Source organism: Salmo salar, chromosome ssa03, assembly GCF_905237065.1.
Source record: "Salmo salar chromosome ssa03, Ssal_v3.1, whole genome shotgun sequence".
Taxonomy (NCBI): Eukaryota; Metazoa; Chordata; class Actinopteri; order Salmoniformes; family Salmonidae; genus Salmo; species Salmo salar.
The window spans coordinates 104,827,442-104,846,896 of record NC_059444.1 but is presented as its reverse complement, the minus strand read 5'-3'; the positions used below and the strand labels follow the sequence as shown (position 1 = coordinate 104,846,896).

General features: G+C 43.8%; 1 protein-coding gene and 1 pseudogene across 1 annotated transcript in view; one reads left to right on the top strand and one right to left on the bottom strand.

Annotated features, from left to right (window-relative positions):
- The window catches only part of LOC123741878 (zinc finger protein 184-like), a gene marked incomplete at both ends in the record, with an annotated part of 464,177 nt that overhangs the window by 234,552 nt on the left and 210,170 nt on the right, over positions 1–19,455 (top strand). The window lies entirely within an intron of this gene.
- LOC123741816 (NLR family CARD domain-containing protein 3-like) overlaps positions 17,852–19,455 on the bottom strand; it is a 1,735-nt pseudogene continuing 131 nt past the window's right edge.

Below are 19,455 nucleotides of genomic sequence, written 5' to 3'. Positions count from 1 at the left end.
GTGTGTGTGTGTGTGTGTCCTGTGTGTGTGTGTGTGTGTCCTGTGTGTGTGTCCTGTGTGTGTGTCCTGTGTGTGTGTGTGTGTGTCCTGTGAGTGTGTGTGTGTGTCCTGTGAGTGTGTGTGTGTGTCCTGTGAGTGTGTGTGTGTGTCCTGTGAGTGTGTGTGTGTGTCCTGTGAGTGTGTGTGTGTGTCCTGTGAGTGTGTGTGTGTGTCCTGTGTGTGTGTGTGTGTGTGTGTGTCCTGTGTGTGTGTGTGTGTGTCCTGTGTGTGTGTGTGTGTGTCCTGTGTGTGTGTGTGTGTGTCCTGTGTGTGTGTGTGTGTGTCCTGTGTGTGTGTGTGTGTGTCCTGTGTGTGTGTGTGTGTGTCCTGTGTGTGTGTGTGTGTGTGTCCTGTGTGTGTGTGTGTGTGTGTCCTGTGTGTGTGTGTGTGTGTGTCCTGTGTGTGTGTGTGTGTGTGTCCTGTGTGTGTGTGTGTGTGTGTCCTGTGAGTGTGTGTGTGTGTCCTGTGAGTGTGTGTGTGTGTCCTGTGAGTGTGTGTGTGTGTCCTGTGAGTGTGTGTGTGTGTCCTGTGAGTGTGTGTGTGTGTCCTGTGAGTGTCCTGTGTGTGTGTCCTGTGAGTGTCCTGTGTGTGTGTCCTGTGAGTGTCCTGTGTGTGTGTCCTGTGAGTGTCCTGTGAGTGTGTCCTGTGAGTGTCCTGTGTGTGTGTCCTGTGAGTGTCCTGTGTGTGTGTCCTGTGAGTGTCCTGTGTGTGTGTCCTGTGAGTGTCCTGTGTGTGTGTCCTGTGTGTGTGTGTGTCCTGTGAGTGTGTGTGTGTGTCCTGTGAGTGTGTGTGTGTGTCCTGTGAGTGTGTGTGTGTGTCCTGTGAGTGTGTGTGTGTGTCCTGTGAGTGTGTGTGTGTGTCCTGTGAGTGTCCTGTGTGTGTGTCCTGTGAGTGTCCTGTGTGTGTCCTGTGAGTGTCCTGTGTGTGTCCTGTGTGTGTGTGTGTCCTGTGTGTGTGTGTGTCCTGTGTGTGTGAGTGAGTGTCCTGTGTGTGTGAGTGAGTGTCCTGTGTGTGTGTGTGTGTGTGTCCTGTGTGTGTGTGTGTGTGTGTCCTGTGTGTGTGTGTGTGTGTGTCCTGTGTGTGTGTGTGTGTGTGTCCTGTGTGTGTGTGTGTGTGTGGTGTGTGTGTGTGTGTGTGTCCTGTGTGTGTGTGTGTGTGTGTCCTGTGTGTGTGTGTGTGTGTGTCCTGTGTGTGTGTGTGTGTGTCCTGTGTGTGTGTCCTGTGTGTGTGTGTGTGTGTCCTGTGTGTGTCCTGTGAGTGTGCGTGTGTGTCCTGTGAGTGTGCGTGTGTGTCCTGTGAGTGTGCGTGTGTGTCCTGTGAGTGTGCGTGTGTGTCCTGTGAGTGTGCGTGTGTGTCCTGTGAGTGTGCGTGTGTGTCCTGTGAGTGTGCGTGTGTGTCCTGTGAGTGTGCGTGTGTGTCCTGTGAGTGTGCGTGTGTGTCCTGTGAGTGTGCGTGTGTGTCCTGTGAGTGTGCGTGTGTGTCCTGTGAGTGTGCGTGTGTGTCCTGTGAGTGTGCGTGTGTGTCCTGTGAGTGTGTGTGTGTGTGTCCTGTGAGTGTGTGTGTGTGTGTCCTGTGAGTGTGTGTGTGTGTGTGTGTGTGTGTGTCCTGTGAGTGTGTGTGTCCTGTGAGTGTGTGTGTGTGTCCTGTGAGTGTGTGTGTGTGTGTCCTGTGAGTGTGTGTGTGTGTGTGTGTCCTGTGAGTGTGTGTGTGTGTGTGTGTCCTGTGAGTGTGTGTGTGTGTGTGTGTCTTGTGAGTGTGTGTGTGTGTGTGTCCTGTGAGTGTGTGTGTGTGTGTGTCCTGTGAGTGTGTGTGTGTGTGTGTGTCCTGTGAGTGTGTGTGTGTGTGTGTGTCCTGTGAGTGTGTGTGTGTGTGTGTGTCCTGTGAGTGTGTGTGTGTGTGTGTCCTGTGAGTGTGTGTGTGTGTGTGTCCTGTGTGTGTGTGTGTCCTGTGAGTGTGTGTGTGTGTGTGTGTCCTGTGTGTGTGTGTGTCCTGTGAGTGTGTGTGTGTGTGTGTCCTGTGAGTGTCCTGTGAGTGTGTGTGTGTGTGTGTGTGTGTCCTGTGAGTGTGTGTCCTGTGAGTGTGTGTGTGTGTGTGTGTGTCCTGTGAGTGTGTGAGTGTGTGTGTGTGTCCTGTGAGTGTGTGAGTGTGTGTGTGTGTCCTGTGAGTGTGTGTGTGTGTCCTGTGAGTGTGTGTGTGTGTCCTGTGAGTGTGTGTGTGTGTCCTGTGAGTGTGTGTGTGTGTCCTGTGAGTGTGTGTGTGTGTCCTGTGAGTGTGTGTGTGTGTCCTGTGAGTGTGTGTGTGTGTCCTGTGAGTGTGTGTGTGTGTCCTGTGAGTGTGTGTGTGTCCTGTGAGTGTGTGTCCTGTGAGTGTGTGAGTGTGTGTGTGTGTCCTGTGAGTGTGTGTGTGTGTCCTGTGAGTGTGTGTGTGTGTCCTGTGAGTGTGTGTGTGTGTCCTGTGAGTGTGTGTGTGTGCCTGTGAGTGTGTGTGTGTGTCCTGTGAGTGTGTGTGTGTGTCCTGTGAGTGTGTGTGTGTGTCCTGTGAGTGTGTGTGTGTGTCCTGTGAGTGTGTGTGTGTGTCCTGTGAGTGTGTGTGTGTGTCCTGTGAGTGTGTGTGTGTGTCCTGTGAGTGTGTGTGTGTGTCCTGTGAGTGTGTGTGTGTGTGTGTGTGTGTGTGTCCTGTGAGTGTGTGTGTGTGTGTGTGTGTGTGTGTGTCCTGTGAGTGTGTGTGTGTGTGTGTGTGTCCTGTGAGTGTGTGTGTCCTGTGAGTGTGTGTGTGTGTGTCCTGTGAGTGTGTGTGTGTGTGTGTGTCCTGTGAGTGTGTGTGTGTGTGTGTGTGTCCTGTGAGTGTGTGTGTGTGTGTGTCCTGTGAGTGTGTGTGTGTGTGTGTCCTGTGAGTGTGTGTCCTGTGTGTGTGTCCTGTGAGTGTGTGTGTGTGTGTGTGTCCTGTGAGTGTGTGTGTGTGTGTGTGTCCTGTGAGTGTGTGTGTGTGTGTGTGTCCTGTGAGTGTGTGTGTGTGTGTGTGTCCTGTGAGTGTGTGTGTGTGTGTGTGTCCTGTGAGTGTGTGTGTGTGTGTGTCCTGTGAGTGTGTGTGTGTGTGTGTCCTGTGAGTGTGTGTGTGAGTGTGTCCTGTGAGAGTGTGTGTGTGTGTGTCCTGTGAGTGTGTGTGTGTGTGTCCTGTGAGTGTGTGTGTGTGTGTGTCCTGTGAGTGTGTGTGTGTGTGTCCTGTGAGTGTGTGTGTGTGTGTCCTGTGAGTGTGTGTGTGTGTGTCCTGTGAGTGTGTGTGTGTGTCCTGTGAGTGTGTGTGTGTGTGTCCTGTGAGTGTGTGTGTGTGTGTCGTGTGAGTGTGTGTGTGTGTCCTGTGAGTGTGTGTGTGTGTCCTGTGAGTGTGTGTGTGTGTGTCCTGTGAGTGTGTGTGTGTGTGTCCTGTGAGTGTGTGTGTGTGTGTCCTGTGAGTGTGTGTGTGTGTGTGTGTGTGTGTGTCCTGTGAGAGTGTGTGTGTCCTGTGAATGTGTGTGTGTGTCCTGTGAATGTGTGTGTGTGTCCTGTGAATGTGTGTGTGTGTCCTGTGAATGTGTGTGTGTGTCTCCAGTGTGTCCGTGTCCTGTGTGTGTCCTGTGTGAGTGTCCTGTGTGAGTGTCCTGTGTGAGTGTCCTGTGTGAGTGTGTGAGTGTCCTGTGTGAGTGTCCTGTGTGAGTGTGTGAGTGTCCTGTGTGAGTGTCCTGTGTGAGTGTGTGAGTGTCCTGTGTGAGTGTGTGTGTGTGTGTGTGTGTGTGTGTGTTCACTGTGAAACACACACACACAGGACACACACACACAGGACACACACACACAGGACACACACACACAAGACACGGACACACAAGACACGGACACACAAGACACGGACACACAGGACACGGACACACTGGAGACACACACACACACACACACACACACACACAGCATATAGCTTTGTCCAAGTGGTGGTCAGAATGTTTGTCTTAACTAACCTGAAAAGTCAAACATGTCTGATATGAACATTGACATAAACCCTCTACATACTTGAGTTTCTCCAGTCTGCAGTGTGGATCCTCCAGTCCAGCAGAGAGCAGTCTGACTCCTGAGTCTCCTGGGTGATTGTAGCTCAGGTCCAGCTCTCTCAGGTGTGAGGGGTTTGACCTCAGAGCTGAGACCAGAGAAGCACAGCCTTCCTCTGTGACTAGACAGCCTGACAGCCTGCAAAGAGTCAAATCATATTAAAATCACACTGATATTCTTTGGTGGTGAAAATAGTGGCAGTATATTTCTTCAACATATTCAGATATATCAGTGTCCTGAAACCTTCCATATCTATTCATAAATTAATGTATCATAATATAAATTACAAATGATCAAAGTTTTGCATGCAGATAGAAACATGTATTTTTATTTGAGGATATTTTCATACATATCTGTTTCACCATTTAGAATAATAAAAGCACTTTATCTATCTAGTCCCCCTATTTAACCTGTTAGGGCTAGGGGGCAGTATTTACACGGCCGGATAAAAAACATACCCGATTTAATCTGGTTACTACTCTTACCCAGTAACTAGAATATGCATATAATTATTGGCTTTGGATAGAAAACACCCTAAAGTTTCTAAAACTGTTTGAATGGTGTCTGTGAGTATAACAGAACTCCTATGGCAGGCAAAAACCTGAGAAGATTTCATGCAGGAAGTGGCCTGTCTGACAAGGTGTGTTTCATCTTGGCTCTTTTTATTGAAGACTGAGGATCTTTGCTGTAACGTGACACTTCCTACGGCTCCCATAGGCTCTCACAGCCCGGGAAAAAGCTGAACGATATCGAGGCAGCCTCTGGCTGAAACACATTATCGCTTTTGGCAATTGGCCGATCAGAGTACTATGGGCTTAGGCGCGTGCCCGAGTCGACCCCATGCTTTAATTTCTTTCGTCTGTTTACCTAAACGCAGATTACCGGTCGGAATATTATCGCTTTTTTATGAGAAAAATGGCATAAAAATGGATTTTAAACAGCGGTTGACATGCTTCGAAGTACGGTAATGGAACATTTAGAATTTTTTGTCACGAATTGCGCCATGCTCGTAACCCTTCTTTACCCTTTCGGATAGTGTCTTGAACGCACGAACAAAACGCCGCTGTTTGGATATAACGATGGATTATTTTGAACCAAACCAACATTTGTTATTGAAGTAGAAGTCCTGGGAGTGCATTCTGACGAAGACAGCAAAGGTAATAACATTTTTCTTATAGTAAATCTGACTTTGGTGAGTGCTAAACTTGCTGGGTGTCTAAATAGCTAGCCCTGTGATGCTGGGCTATCTACTCAGAATATTGCAAAATGTGCTTTCACCTAAAAAGCTATTTTATAATCTGACATATCGAGTGCATAGAGGAGTTCTGTATCTATAATTCTTAAAAGAATTGTTATGCTTTTTGTGAATGTTTATCGTGAGTAATTTAGTAAATTCACCGGCAGTGTTCGGTGGGAATGCTAGTCACATGCTAGTCACATGCTAATGTAAAAAGCTGGTTTTTGATATAAATATGAACTTGATTGAACAAAACATGCATGCATTGTATAACATAATGTCCTAGGTTTGTCATCTGATGAAGATCATCAAAGGTTAGTGCTGCATTTAGCTGTGGTTTGGGTTTATGTGACATTATATGCTAGCTTGAAAAATGGGTGTCTGATTATTTCTGGCTGGGTACTCTGCTGACATAATCTAATGTTTTGCTTTCGTTGTAAAGCCTTTTTGAAATCGGACAGTGTGGTTAGATTAACGAGAGTCTTGTCTTTAAAATGGTGTAAAATAGTCATATGTTTGAGAAATTGAAGTTTTTGCATTTTTGAGGTTTTTGAATAACGCGCCACAGGATTACACTGGCTGTTACGTAGGTGGGACGATTTGGTGCCACCTGCCCTAGAGAGGTTAAAGAAGTCATATGTTTCCTGACCAATTCACTCATAGTGTATTAAATTAGTCAAAAGTTTACTATTTGGTTCCATATTCTTTGACTGCATCAAGCTTGTGACTGCCATGATTGAGAAAGATCATGAACAATAATTAGTGAGAAAGTTACAGAGGCTTCAACAAAACCTGCTAACCTCTCACCATTACCAATAACAGAGGATACAACAAAACATGCTAACCTCTCACCATTACCAATAACAGAGGCTACAACAAAACATGCTAACCTCTCACCATTACCAATAACAGAGGCTACAACAAAACATGCTAACCTCTCACCATTACCAATAACAGAGGATACAACAAAACATGCTAACCTCTCACCATTACCAATAACAGAGGATACAACAAAACATGCTAACCTCTCACCCTTACCAATAACAGAGGCTACAACAAAACATGCTAACCTCTCACCATTACCAATAACAGAGGCTACAACAAAACATGCTAACCTCTCACCATTACCAATAACAGAGGCTACAACAAAACAAGCTAACCTCTCACCATTACCAATAACAGAGGCTACAACAAAACAAGCTAACCTCTCACCATTACCAATAACAGAGGCTACAACAAAACATGCTAACCTCTCACCATTACCAATAACAGAGGCTACAACAAAACAAGCTAACCTCTCACCATTACCAATAACAGAGGCTACAACAAAACAAGCTAACCTCTCACCATTACCAATAACAGAGGCTACAGCAAAACATGCTAACCTCTCACCATTACCAATAACAGAGGCTACAACAAAACATGCTAACCTCTCACCATTACCAATAACAGAGGCTACAACAAAACATGCTAACCTCTCACCATTACCAATAACAGATGCTACAACAAAACATGCTAACCTCTCACCATTACCAATAACATAGGCTACAACAAAACATGCTAACCTCTCACCATTACCAATAACAGAGACTACAACAAAACATGCTAACCTCTCACCATTACCATTAACAGAGGCTACAACAAAACATGCTAACCTCTCACCATTACCAATAACAGAGGTTACAACAAAACATGCTAACCTCTCACCATTACCAATAACAGAGGCTACAACAAAACATGCTAACCTCTCACCATTACCAATAACAGAGGCTACAACAAAACATGCTAACCACTCACCATTACCAATAACATAGACTACAACAAAACATGCTAACCTCTCACCATTACCAATAACAGAGGCTACAGCAAAACATGCTAACCTCTCACCATTACCAATAACAGAGGCTACAACAAAACATGCTAACCTCTCTCCATTACCAATAACAGAGGCTACAACAAAACATGCTAACTTCTCACCATTACCAATAACAGAGGCTACAACAAAACATGCTAACCTCTCACCATTACCAATAACAGAGACTACAACAAAACATGCTAACCTCTCACCATTACCAATAACAGAGGATACAACAAAACATGCTAACCTCTCACCATTACCAATAACAGAGGCTACAACAAAACATGCTAACCTCTCACCATTACCAATAACAGAGGCTACAACAAAACATGCTAACCTCTCACCATTACCAATAACAGAGGGGGTTTGATCTTTGTGCCTCCGTTTCTCATTTATCATCATTCACGATTCATTCATGGTTATTCATAATCATGGTAGTATCCACATGAATGTAGAAGTCACTGACAATAGAAGTGAAGTGACTCCAACATGACAGGACATTATTTACTAATCAGTATCTATTAGGAAAAACATCATCCAAAACACAACCAAGACCAACTGCAAATGAATTCAACAAGTTAGTAGAATCACAAGCCTCACTGCAGGTGTCAGGAATCCCGCTTCCTGAGTCTGTTTCTGCCTGAGCTGACTGTTTTCTGTTTGGAGTCTAAGGGTGCGTTCAGAAACCTATCTGGTTGCCAGGCGACGAAGTTAGGCGGGAGATCTAGTGATTACCCTACACCTGCATCTCATCAACCTTCTGCACACCTGGTCCTGATCATCACCTCTTCATAAGCCCTGAGCTGACATCTATTCCCTGCTGGATCGTTAGCAACGAACAGCCTCATGTTTCCTGAGCTAGTCTTGTTGTTTTGTTCTTGTTACTGGTTACTCCCCCGTTTACTCTGTCTACAGTCATCCTCCCGGAACATTCAACTCCCTTGCCTGGCCGTCGGTGGATACAGTGACGTCATTGAATCCACCCATCTACTCTCATCAACTCACCTCCGCTGCCGCTCCGTCTCCTGGATCACTCAAATTACACATCAAGACTACCAATAAATACTCACCTTCATTTTACTCACCTTGTCCTGGTCTGCTTCTGGGTTCTGTCTTAGAGAAACGTGACAGCGGGCATGGAATATGGGACAACATGCTAAACTTATGACTACTTTAATACACTATAAGTAATATGTCCGAATAATTACGACTTTTTCAAATGGGAGAACTACATGCATAAAGTACTTTCATATCTGATAATACTGACCTCAGAGTCTCCAGTTTACAGTGGGGATTCCCCAGTACAGCAGAGAGCAGCTTCACTCCTGAATCCTTCAGGTCATTGTTACTCAGGTCCAGCTCTCTCAGGTGTGAGGGGTTTGAACTGAGAACTGAGGCCAACACTTTACAGGATGTCTTTCTGAGTTTACAGCCTGACAGCCTGCAAAGAGTCAAATCATATTAAAATCACACTGCTATTCTTTGGTGGTGAAAATAGTAGCAGTATAATTTTTCAACATATGAAACCTTCCATATCTATTCGTAAATTAATGTATCATTAAAAATGACAAATGATCAAAGTATTGCCTGCAGATAGAAACATGTATAGTACAAATATTTGAGTAGACTGACCAGACCAGTTTAAAAGCAGTATCAGTCAAAAGACAAACAGTGAGGTATCAGATTTAGATTGTATTGAGTATACAGTCCACACCATATCTATTTTGACAGTGAAGATAACATTTTAAATGACGCTCTAAACTCCAACATTTTGGATTTCAGATCAAATGTTTCATATGAGGTGACAGTATATAATGTCACCTTTTATTTGAGGATATTTTCATACATATCTGTTTCACCATTTAGAAAAATGAAAGCACTTTATGTATCTAGTCCCCTATTTAAAGAAGTCATATGTTTTCTGACCAATTAACTCATAGTGTATTAAATTAATCAAATGATTAGTATTTGGTCCCATATTCTTTGACTGCAATGACTACATCAAGCCTGTGACTGCCATGATCGAGAAAGATCATGAATAATAATGAGTGAGAGAGTTACAGAGGATACAACAAAACATGCTAACCTCTCACCATTACCAATAACAGAGGCTACAACAAAACATGCTAACCTCTCACCATTACCAATAACAGAGGCTACAACAAAACATGCTAACCTCTCACCATTACCAATAACAGAGGCTTCAACAAAACATGCTAACCTCTCACCATTACCAATAACAGAGGCTACAACAAAACATGCTAACCTCTCACCATTACCAATAACAGAGGCTTCAACAAAACATGCTAACCTCTCACCATTACCAATACAGAGGCTACAACAAAACATGCTAACCTCTCACCATTACCAATAACAGAGGCTACAACAAAACATGCTAACCTCTCACCATTACCAATAACAGAGGATACAACAGAACATGCTAACATCTCACCATTACCAATGACAGAGGGGGTATGATCTTTGTACCTCTGTAAATTTCTCATTCCTCATTATTCACGACTAATTCCTGATTATTCATAATCATGGTAGCATCCACATGAATGTAGAAGTGTTCAGAAAAATCTTCTATTCTTACTGACAATACAAGTGAAGTGACTCCAAAATGACAGGACATTATTCACCATTCAGTTTCTATTAGGAAAAATATAATCCTAAACACAACCAAGACAAACTGGAAATGAATTCAACAAGTTAGTAGAATCACACGCTTGATGTAATCACTGCAGGTATGGAATATTGGACCCAACACTAAACTTTTGACTAAATTAATTTGTCCAAATAATTAAGACTTCTTCAAATGGGAGAACTAAACTCAGCAAAAAAAGAAACGTCCTCTCACTGTCATTTGCGTTTATTTTCATCAAACTTAACATGTGTAAATATTTGTATGAACATAACAAGATTCAACAACTGAGACATAAACTGAACAAGTTCCACAGACATGTGACTCACAGAAATGGAATAATGTGTCCCTGAACAAAGGGGGGGGGTCAAAATCAAAAGTAACAGTCAGTATCTGGTGTGGCCACCAGCTGCATCAAGAACTGCAGTGTATCTCCTCCTCATGGACTGCACCAGATTTGCCAGTTCTTGATGTGAGATGTTACCCCACTCTTCCACCAAGGCACCTGCAAGTTCCTGGACATTTCTGGGGGGAATGGCCTTAGCCCTCACCCTCCGATCCAACAGGTCCCAGATGTGCTCAATGGGACTGAGATTTCGGGCTCTTCGCTGGCCATGGCAGAACACTGACATTCCTGTCTTGCAGGAAATCACGCACAGAACATGCTGTATGGCTGGTGGCATTGTCATGCTGGAGGGTCATGTCAGGATGAGCCTGCAGGAAGGGTACCACATGAGAGAGGAGGATGTCTTCCCTGTAACGCACAGCATTGAGATTGCCTGCAATGACATCAAGCTCAGTCCGATGATGCTGTGACACACTGCCCCAGACCATGACGGACCCTCCACCTCCAAATCAATCCCGCTCCAGAGTACAGGCCTCGGTGTAACGCTCATTCCTTCGACGATAAACGCGAATCCGACCCTCACCCCTGGTGAGCCAAAACCTCGACTCGTCAGTGAAGAGCACTTTTTGACAGTCCTGTCTGGTCCAGCAACGGTGGGTTTGTGCCCATAGGCGACGTTGTTGCCGGTGATGTCTGGTGAGGACCTGCCTTACAACAGGTCTACAAGCCCTCAGTCCAGTCTATCTCAGCCTGTTGCGGACAGTCTGAGGACTGATGGAGGGATTGTGCATTCCTGGTGTAACTCGGGCAGTTGTTGCCATCCTGTACCTGTCCCGCAGGTGTGATGTTCGGATGTACCGATCCTGCGCAGGTGTTGTTACACGTGACCCTGCCACTGTGAGGACGATCAGCTGTCCGTCCTGTCTCCCTGTAGCGCTGTCTAAGGCGTCTCATAGTACGAACATTGCAATTTATTGCCCTGGCCACATCTGCAGTCCTTGTGCCTCCTTGCAGCATGCCTAAGGCACGTTCACGCAGATGAGCAGGGACCCTGGGCATCTTTCTTTTGGTGTTTTTCAGAGTCAGTAGAAAGGCCTCTTTCGTGTCCTAAGATTTCATAACTGTGACCTTCATTGCCTACCATCTGTAAGCTGTTAGTGTCTTAACGACCGTTCCACAGGTGCATGTTCATTAATTGTTTATGGTTCATTGAACAAGCATGGGGAAACAGTGCTTAAACCCTTTACAATGAAGATCTGTGAAGTTATTTGGATTTTTACGAATTATCTTTGAAAGACAGGGTCCTGAAAAAGGGATGTTTCTTTTTTGTTGAGTTTAGATGCATAAAGTGCTTTCATATCTAAACGGTAAAAAATACAGTCTTGGCCAAAAGTTTTGAGAATGACACAAATATTAATTTTCACAAAGTCTGCTGCCTCAGTTTGTATGATGGCAATTTGCATATACTCCAGAATGTTATGAAGAGTGATCAGATAAATTGCAAATAATTGCCAAGTCCCTCTTTGCCATGCAAATGAACTGAATCCCCAAAAAACATTTCCACTGCATTTCAGCCCTGCCACAAAAGGACCAGCTGACATCATGTCAGTGATTCTCTCGGTAACACAGGTGTGAGTGTTGACGAGGACAAGGCTGGAGATCACTCTGTCATGCTGATTGTGTTTGCATAACAGACTGGAAGCTTCAAAAGGAGGGTGGTGCTTGGAATCATTGTTCTTCCTCTGTCAACATGGTTACCTGCAAGGAAACACGTGTCATCATCATTGCTTTGCACAAAGGGCTTCACAGGCAAGGATATTGCTGCCAGTAAGATTGCACCTAAATCAACCATTTATCGGATCATCAAGAACTTCAAGGAGAGCGGTTCAATTGTTGTGAAGAAGGCTTCAGGGCGCCCAAGAAAGTCCAGCAAACGCCAGGACCGTCTCCTAAAGTTGATTCAGCTGCGGGATCGGGGCACCACCAGTACAGAGCTTGCTCAAGAATGGCAGCAGGCAGGTGTGAGTGCATCTGCACGCACAGTGAGGCGAAGACTTTCGGAGGATGGCCTGGTGTCAAGAAGGGCAGCAAAGAAGCAACTTCTCTCCAGGAAAAACATCAGGGACAGACTGATATTCTGCAAAAGGTACAGGGATTGGATTGCTGAGGACTGGGGTAAGTCATTTTTTCTGATGAATCCCCTTTCTGATTGTTTGAGGCATCCGGAAAAAAGCTTGTCTGGAGAAGGCAAGGTGAGAGCTACCATCAGTCCTGTGTCATGCCAACAGTAAAGCATCCTGAGACCATTCATGTGTGGGGTTGCTTCTCAGCCAAGGGAGTGGGCTCACTCACAATTTTGCCAAAGAACACAGCATGAATAAAGAATGGTACCAACACATCCTCCGAGAGCAACTTCTCCCAACCATCCAGGAACAGTTTGGTGACGAACAATGCCTTTTCCAGCATGATGGAGCACTTTGCCATAAGGCAAAAGTGATAACTAAGTGGCTCTGGGAACAAAACATTGATATTTTGGGTCCATGGCCAGGAAACTCCCCAGACCTTAATCCCATTGAGAACTTGTGGTCAATCCTCAAGAGGCAGGTGGACAAACAAAAACCCACAAATTCCGACAAACTCCAAGCATTGATTATGCAAGAATGGGCTGCCATCAGTCAGGATGTGGCCCAGAGGTTAATTGACAGCATGCCAGGGCAGATTGCAGAGGTCTTGGAAAAGAATGGTCAGCACTGCAAATATTGACTCATTGCTTCAACTTCATATGATTGTCAATAAAAGCCTTTGACACTTATGAAATGCTTGTAATTATACTTCAGTATTCCATAGTAACATCTGACAAAAATATCTAAAGACACTGAAGCAGCAGACTTTGTGAAAATTAATATTTGTGTCATTCTCAAAACTTGTGGCCACGACTGTATATGTATGAACACCTTTAAACAAAAGGTGACGTTCTGTACTGTCACCTAATATCCAACATTCTATCTCAAATCCAAAATGCTGGAGCATAGCACCAAATGTAAAACTGTAAGCTTCACTGTCCAAACACATATGGTGTGGACTATGTGTGTCTGGTAAACACATGTGGATCTGGTGAACAGTTATCACTTGTTGACCAACTACAGGAATACTGACCTCAGAGTCTTCAGTCTGCAGTGTTGATCCTCCAGTCCAGCAGAGAGCAGCTCCACTCCTGAATCCTTCAGGTCATTGTTACTCAGGTCCAGCTCTCTCAGGTGTGAGGGGTTTGACCTCAGAGCTGAGACCAGAGAATCACAGCCTTCCTCTGAAACTCCACAGCCTGACAGCCTGCAAAGAGTCTAATCATATTAAAATCACACTGCTATGCTTTGGTGGTGAAAATAGTGGCAGTATCATTTTTCAACATATTCAGATATCAGTGTCCTGAAACCTTTCATATCTATTCGTAAATGAATGTATCATCATTAAAAATGACAAATTATCAAAGTTTTGCCTGCAGATAGAAACATGTATAATACAAATGTTTGAGTAGACTGACCAGACCAGTTTAAAAGCAGTATCAGTCAAAAGACAGACAGTGAGGTATCAGATTTAGATTGTATTGAGTATACAGTCCACACCATATCTATTTTGACAGTGAAGATAACATTTTAAATGTGGCTCTATACTCCAACATTTTGGATTTCAGATCAAATGTTTCATATGAGGTGACAGTATACAATGTCACCTTTTATTTGAGGGTATTTTAATATATACAGTTGAAGTCAGAAGTTTACATATACCTTAGCCAAATGCATTTAAACTAAATTTTTACAATTCCTGACATTTAATCCTAATAAAAATTCCCTGGCTTAGGTCAGTTAGGATCACCACTTTATTTTAAGAATGTGAAATGTCAGAATAATAGTAGAGAGAATGATTTATTTCAGCTTTTATTTCTTTCATCACATTCCCAGTGGGTCAGAAGTTTACATACACTCAATTAGTATTTGGTAGCATTGCCTTTAAATGGTTTAACTTGGGTTAAACGTTTCGGGTAGCCTTCCACAAGCTTCCCACAATAAGTTGGGTGAATTTTGGCCCATTCCTCCTGAAAGAGCTGGTGTAACTGAGTCAGGTTTGTAGGCCTCCTTGCTCACACACGCTTTTTAATTCTGGCCACAAATTTTCTATAGGATTGAGGTCAAGGTTTTGTGATGGCCACTCCAATACCTTGACTTTGTTGTCCTTAATCCATTTTGCCACAACTTTGGAAGTATGCTTGGGGTCATTGTCCATTTGGAAGACCCATTTGTGACCAAGCTTTAACTTCCTGACTGATGTCTGATGGTCATCTGATGTCTCGAGATGTTGCCTCAATATATCCACAATTTTCCTTCCTCGTGATTCCATCTATTTTGTGAAGTGCACCAATCCCTCCTGCAGCAAAGCACCCCCACAACATGATGCTGCCACCGCCGTGCTTCACAGTTGGGATGGTATGATGGCTGTGTGGTCCCATGGTGTTTAGACTTGCGTACTATTGATTGAATGTGTTACCTTCAGGCGTTTGGAAATTGCTCCCAAGGATGAAGCAGACTTGTGGAGGTCTACAATTTTTTTTTTCTGAGATTTTGGCTGATTCCTTTTCATTTTGCCATGATGTCAAGCAAAGAGGCACTGAGTTTGAAGGTAGGCCTTGAAATACATCCAAATTATGTCAATTAGTCTATCAGATGCTTCTAAAGCCATAACATCATTTTCTGGAATTTTCCAAGCTGTTTAAAGGCACAGTCAACTTAGTCTATGTAAACTTCTGACCCACTGGAATTGTGATACAGTGAATTATAAGTGAAATAATCTGTCTGTAAACAATTGTTTCAAAAATTACTTGTGTCATGCACAAAGTAGATGTCCTAACCGACTTGCCAAAACTATAGTTTGTTAACAAGAAATTTGTGGAGAGGTTGAAAAACACGTTTTAATGACTCCAACCTAAGTGTATGTACACTTCCGACTTCAACTGTATGTGATTGACGATTAAAAACGAAATTCTGATGATGCCATGATTAAGAAGAATCATGAATGAATCATGAATCAGAATGAGTGAGAAAGTTACAGAGGCCACAACAAAACATGCTAACCTCTCACCATTACCAATAACAGAGGCTACAACAAAACATGCTAACCTCTCACCATTACCAATAACAGAGGCTACAACAACACATGCTAACCTCTCACCATTACCAATAACAGAGGATACAACAAAACATGCTAACCTCTCACCATTACCAATAACATAGGCTACAACAAAACATGCTAACCTCTCACCATTACCAATAACAGAGGCTACAACAAAACAGCTAACCTCTCACCATTACCAATAACAGAGGTTACAACAAAACATGCTAACATCTCACCATTACCAATAACAGAGGCTACAACAAAACATGCTAACCTCACACCATTACCAATAACAGAGGCTACAACAAAACATGCTAACCTCTCACCATTACCAATAACAGAGGCTACAACAAAACATGCTAACCTCTCACCATTACCAATAACAGAGGCTACAACAAAACATGCTAACCTCTCACCATTACCAATAACAGAGGGGGTTTGATCTTTGTGCCTCCGTTTCTCATTTATCATCATTCACGATTCATTCATGGTTATTCATAATCATGGTAGCATCCACATGAATGTAGAAGTCACTGACAATACAAGTGAAGTGACTCCAAAATGACAGGACATTATTTACTATTCAGTATCCATTAGGAAAAACATCATCCAAAACACAACCAAGACCAACTGCAAATGAATTCAACAAGTTAGTAGAATCCCAAGCCTCACTGCAGGTGTCAGGAATCCCGCTTCCTGAGTCTGTTTCTGCCTGAGCTGACTGTTTTCTGTTTGGAGTCTAAGGGTGCGTTCAGAAACCTATCTGGTTGCTAGGCGACGAAGTTAGGCGGGAGATCTAGTGATATTATTACCCTGTCTGGTTGCCAGGCGACGAAGTTAGGCGGGAGATCTAGTGATTACCCTACACCTGCATCTCATCAACCTTCTGCACACCTGGTCCTGATCATCACCTCTTCATAAGCCCTGAGCTGACATCCATTCCCTGCTGGATCGTTAGCAACGAACAGCCTCATGTTTCCTGAGCTAGTCTTGTTGTTTTGGTCTTGTTACTGGTTACTCCCCCCCCCCTTTACTCTGTCTACAGTCATTCTCCCGGAACATTCAACTCCCTTACCTGGCCGTCGGTGGATACAGTGACGTCATTGAATCCACCCATCTACTCTCATCAACTCACCTCCGCTTCGTCTCCTGGATCACTCAAATTACACATCAAGACTACCAATAAATACTCACCTTCATTTTACTCACCTTGTCCTGGTCTGCTTCTGGGTTCTGTCTTAGAGAAACGTGACAGCAGGCATGGAATATGGGACAACATGCTAAACTTATGACTACTTTAATACACTATAAGTAATATGTCCGAATAATTACGACTTTTTCAAATGGGAGAACTACATGCATAAAGTACTTTCATATCTGATAATACTGACCTCAGAGTCTCCAGTTTACAGTGGGGATTCCCCAGTCCAGCAGAGAGCAGCTTCACTCCTGAATCCTTCAGGTCATTGTTACTCAGGTCCAGCTCTCTCAGGTGTGAGGGGTTTGAACTGAGAACTGAGGCCAACACTTTACAGGATGTGTCTGTGAGTTTACAGCCAGTGAGTCTGCCAACACAGAAGAAATACAATGACAGACAGGTTGTATTAAAATGATACGCTTAGCTTTCTCTGTTTACGCTGTTACCCGTTTACAAATAATGTGTTGGGTTTGACCACAGAGCTGAGACCAGAGAAGCACAGCCTTCCTCTGTGACTCCACAGCCTGACAAAGAGATCATGACTTCAAACACATTGTTAATTTAGTGTAGAAGGACAATGGCAGATGCATTTGGTTAATTCTCCTAAACAACATATATATTCTTCTTCTGTGTCCTAGAATTGTATGGTCATATTGTTATACTAATGTGAAAATCAATGCATTTATTCACACACACACACACACACACACACACACACACACACACACACACACAGCATATAACTTTGTCCAAGTGGTGGTCAGAATGTTTGTCTTAACTAGCCTGAAAAGTCAAACATGTCTGATATGAACATTGACATAAACCCTCTACATACTTGAGTTTCTCCAGTCTGCAGTGTGGATCCTCCAGTCCAGCAGAGAGCAGTCTGACTCCTGAGTCTCCTGGGTGATTGTAGCTCAGGTCCAGCTCTCTCAGGTGTGAGGGGTTTGACCTCAGAGCTGAGACCAGAGAAGCACAGCCTTCCTCTGTGACTCCACAGCCTGACAGCCTGCAACGAGATCATCATGACTTCACAAACACACTGTTAATTTAACACCAGTAGTGTAGAAGGATAATGGCAGATGCATTTGGTTAATTCTCCCAAACAACATATAGATTCTTCTTCTGTCTCCTAGAATTGTATGGTCATATTGTTATACTAATGTGAAAATCAATGCATTTATTCAATGTTTTCAATATAATATTATACACATATTATAATGCATATTTTTCTTTAACCTGAATATTTCTTCCTGATGATTAGATTTTATATGTCATTTTATGTACTCACAGAAATGCACTGGAGGCTTTGACCACTGGCAGCAGCCTCAGAAGACCTTCCTCTGATCTGGAGTATTTCTTCAGGTCAAACACATCCAGCTCCTTTTCTGAAGTCAGCAACACAAAGACCAGAGCTGACCACTGTGCAGGTGACAGGTTGGGTTCTGAGAGACTTCCTGAGCTCAGGTAGCTTTGGATTTCCTCCACTAGAGAATGGTCATTCATTTCATTCAGACAGTGGAACAGATTGATGCTCCTCTCTGGAGAGGGATTCTCCCTGATCTTCTCCTTGATGTAGTTCACTGTTTTTTCATGGCTCTGTGAGCTGCTTCTTGTCTTTGTCAGTAGACCTCGTAAGTGCTTCTGATTGGACTCCAGTGAGAGGCCCAGAAGGAAGCGGAGGAAAAGGTCCAGGTTTCCCGTCTCACTGTGTAAGGCTTTATCCACAGCACTCTTGTAGAAAGTAACTTCAGGGTTGTCTTTTGTTTTCAGTTTGTTCATTAGATTCTCATTGTTGTTGATGAATGAGAGGAACACATATACAGCAGCCAGAAACTCCTGAATGCTCAGATGAACAAAGCAGTACACCTTCTCCTGGTACAGCCCACATTCCTCTTTAAAGATCTGTGTGCACAATCCTGAGTACACTGAGGCTTCATTGACATCAATGCCAGCCTCCTTCAGGTCTTCTTCATAGAAAATCAGATTGCCCTTCACAAGCTGTTGAAAAGCCAGTTTTCCCAGTGACAGAATGCTCTCTTTATTCCAGTGTGGACCTGTCTCTTCTATCCCAAGATACTTTTCATTCTTCTGTTTGGTATGAAACACCACAAGGTGTGTGTACATCTCAGTCAGAGTCTTGGGCATCTCTTCTCTCTTATGTTTCAGCATGTGTTCGAGGACTGTTGCAGAAATCCAACAGAAGACTGGAATGTGGCACATGATGTGGAGGCTCCTTGATGTCTTTATGTGTGAGATGATTCTGCTGGCCAGGTCCTCATCACTGAATCTCTTTCTGAAGTACTCCTCCTTCTGTGGGTCTTTGAACCCTCGTACCTCTGTCACCTGGTCAACACACCCCTGAAGGGATCTTATTGGCTGCTGCAGGTCGGGTAGTTATCCAGAGGAGAGCAGAGGGAAGCAGATTTCCCTTGATGAGATTTGTCAGCAGAACATCCACTGAGGTTGACTCTGTGACGTCCCAACAGATCTTGTTCTTCTGGAAGTCTAGGGGCAGTCGGCACTCATCCAGACCATCAAAGATGAACAGAACTTTGTACTTGTCGAAGTTGGAGATTGTTGATTGTTTGGTTTCCATTGAGAAGTTATTGAGAAGTTCAATGAAAGTATTTTCCACTTTCATCAAATTCAGCTCCCGGAAAGGGAATGAAAACACAAATTGAACATCCTGATTTGCTTTTCCTTCAGCCCAGTCCAGAATGAACTTCTGCACAGAGACTGTTTTTCCAATGCCAGCGACTCCCTTTGTCAGCACAGTTCTGATAAGTTTGTCTTGTCCAGTTAAGGGTTTGAAGATGTCGTTACATTTGATTGCAGTCTCTGGTCTTGCTTGTTTCCTGGTTGTTGTCTCAATCTGTCTCAGCTCATGT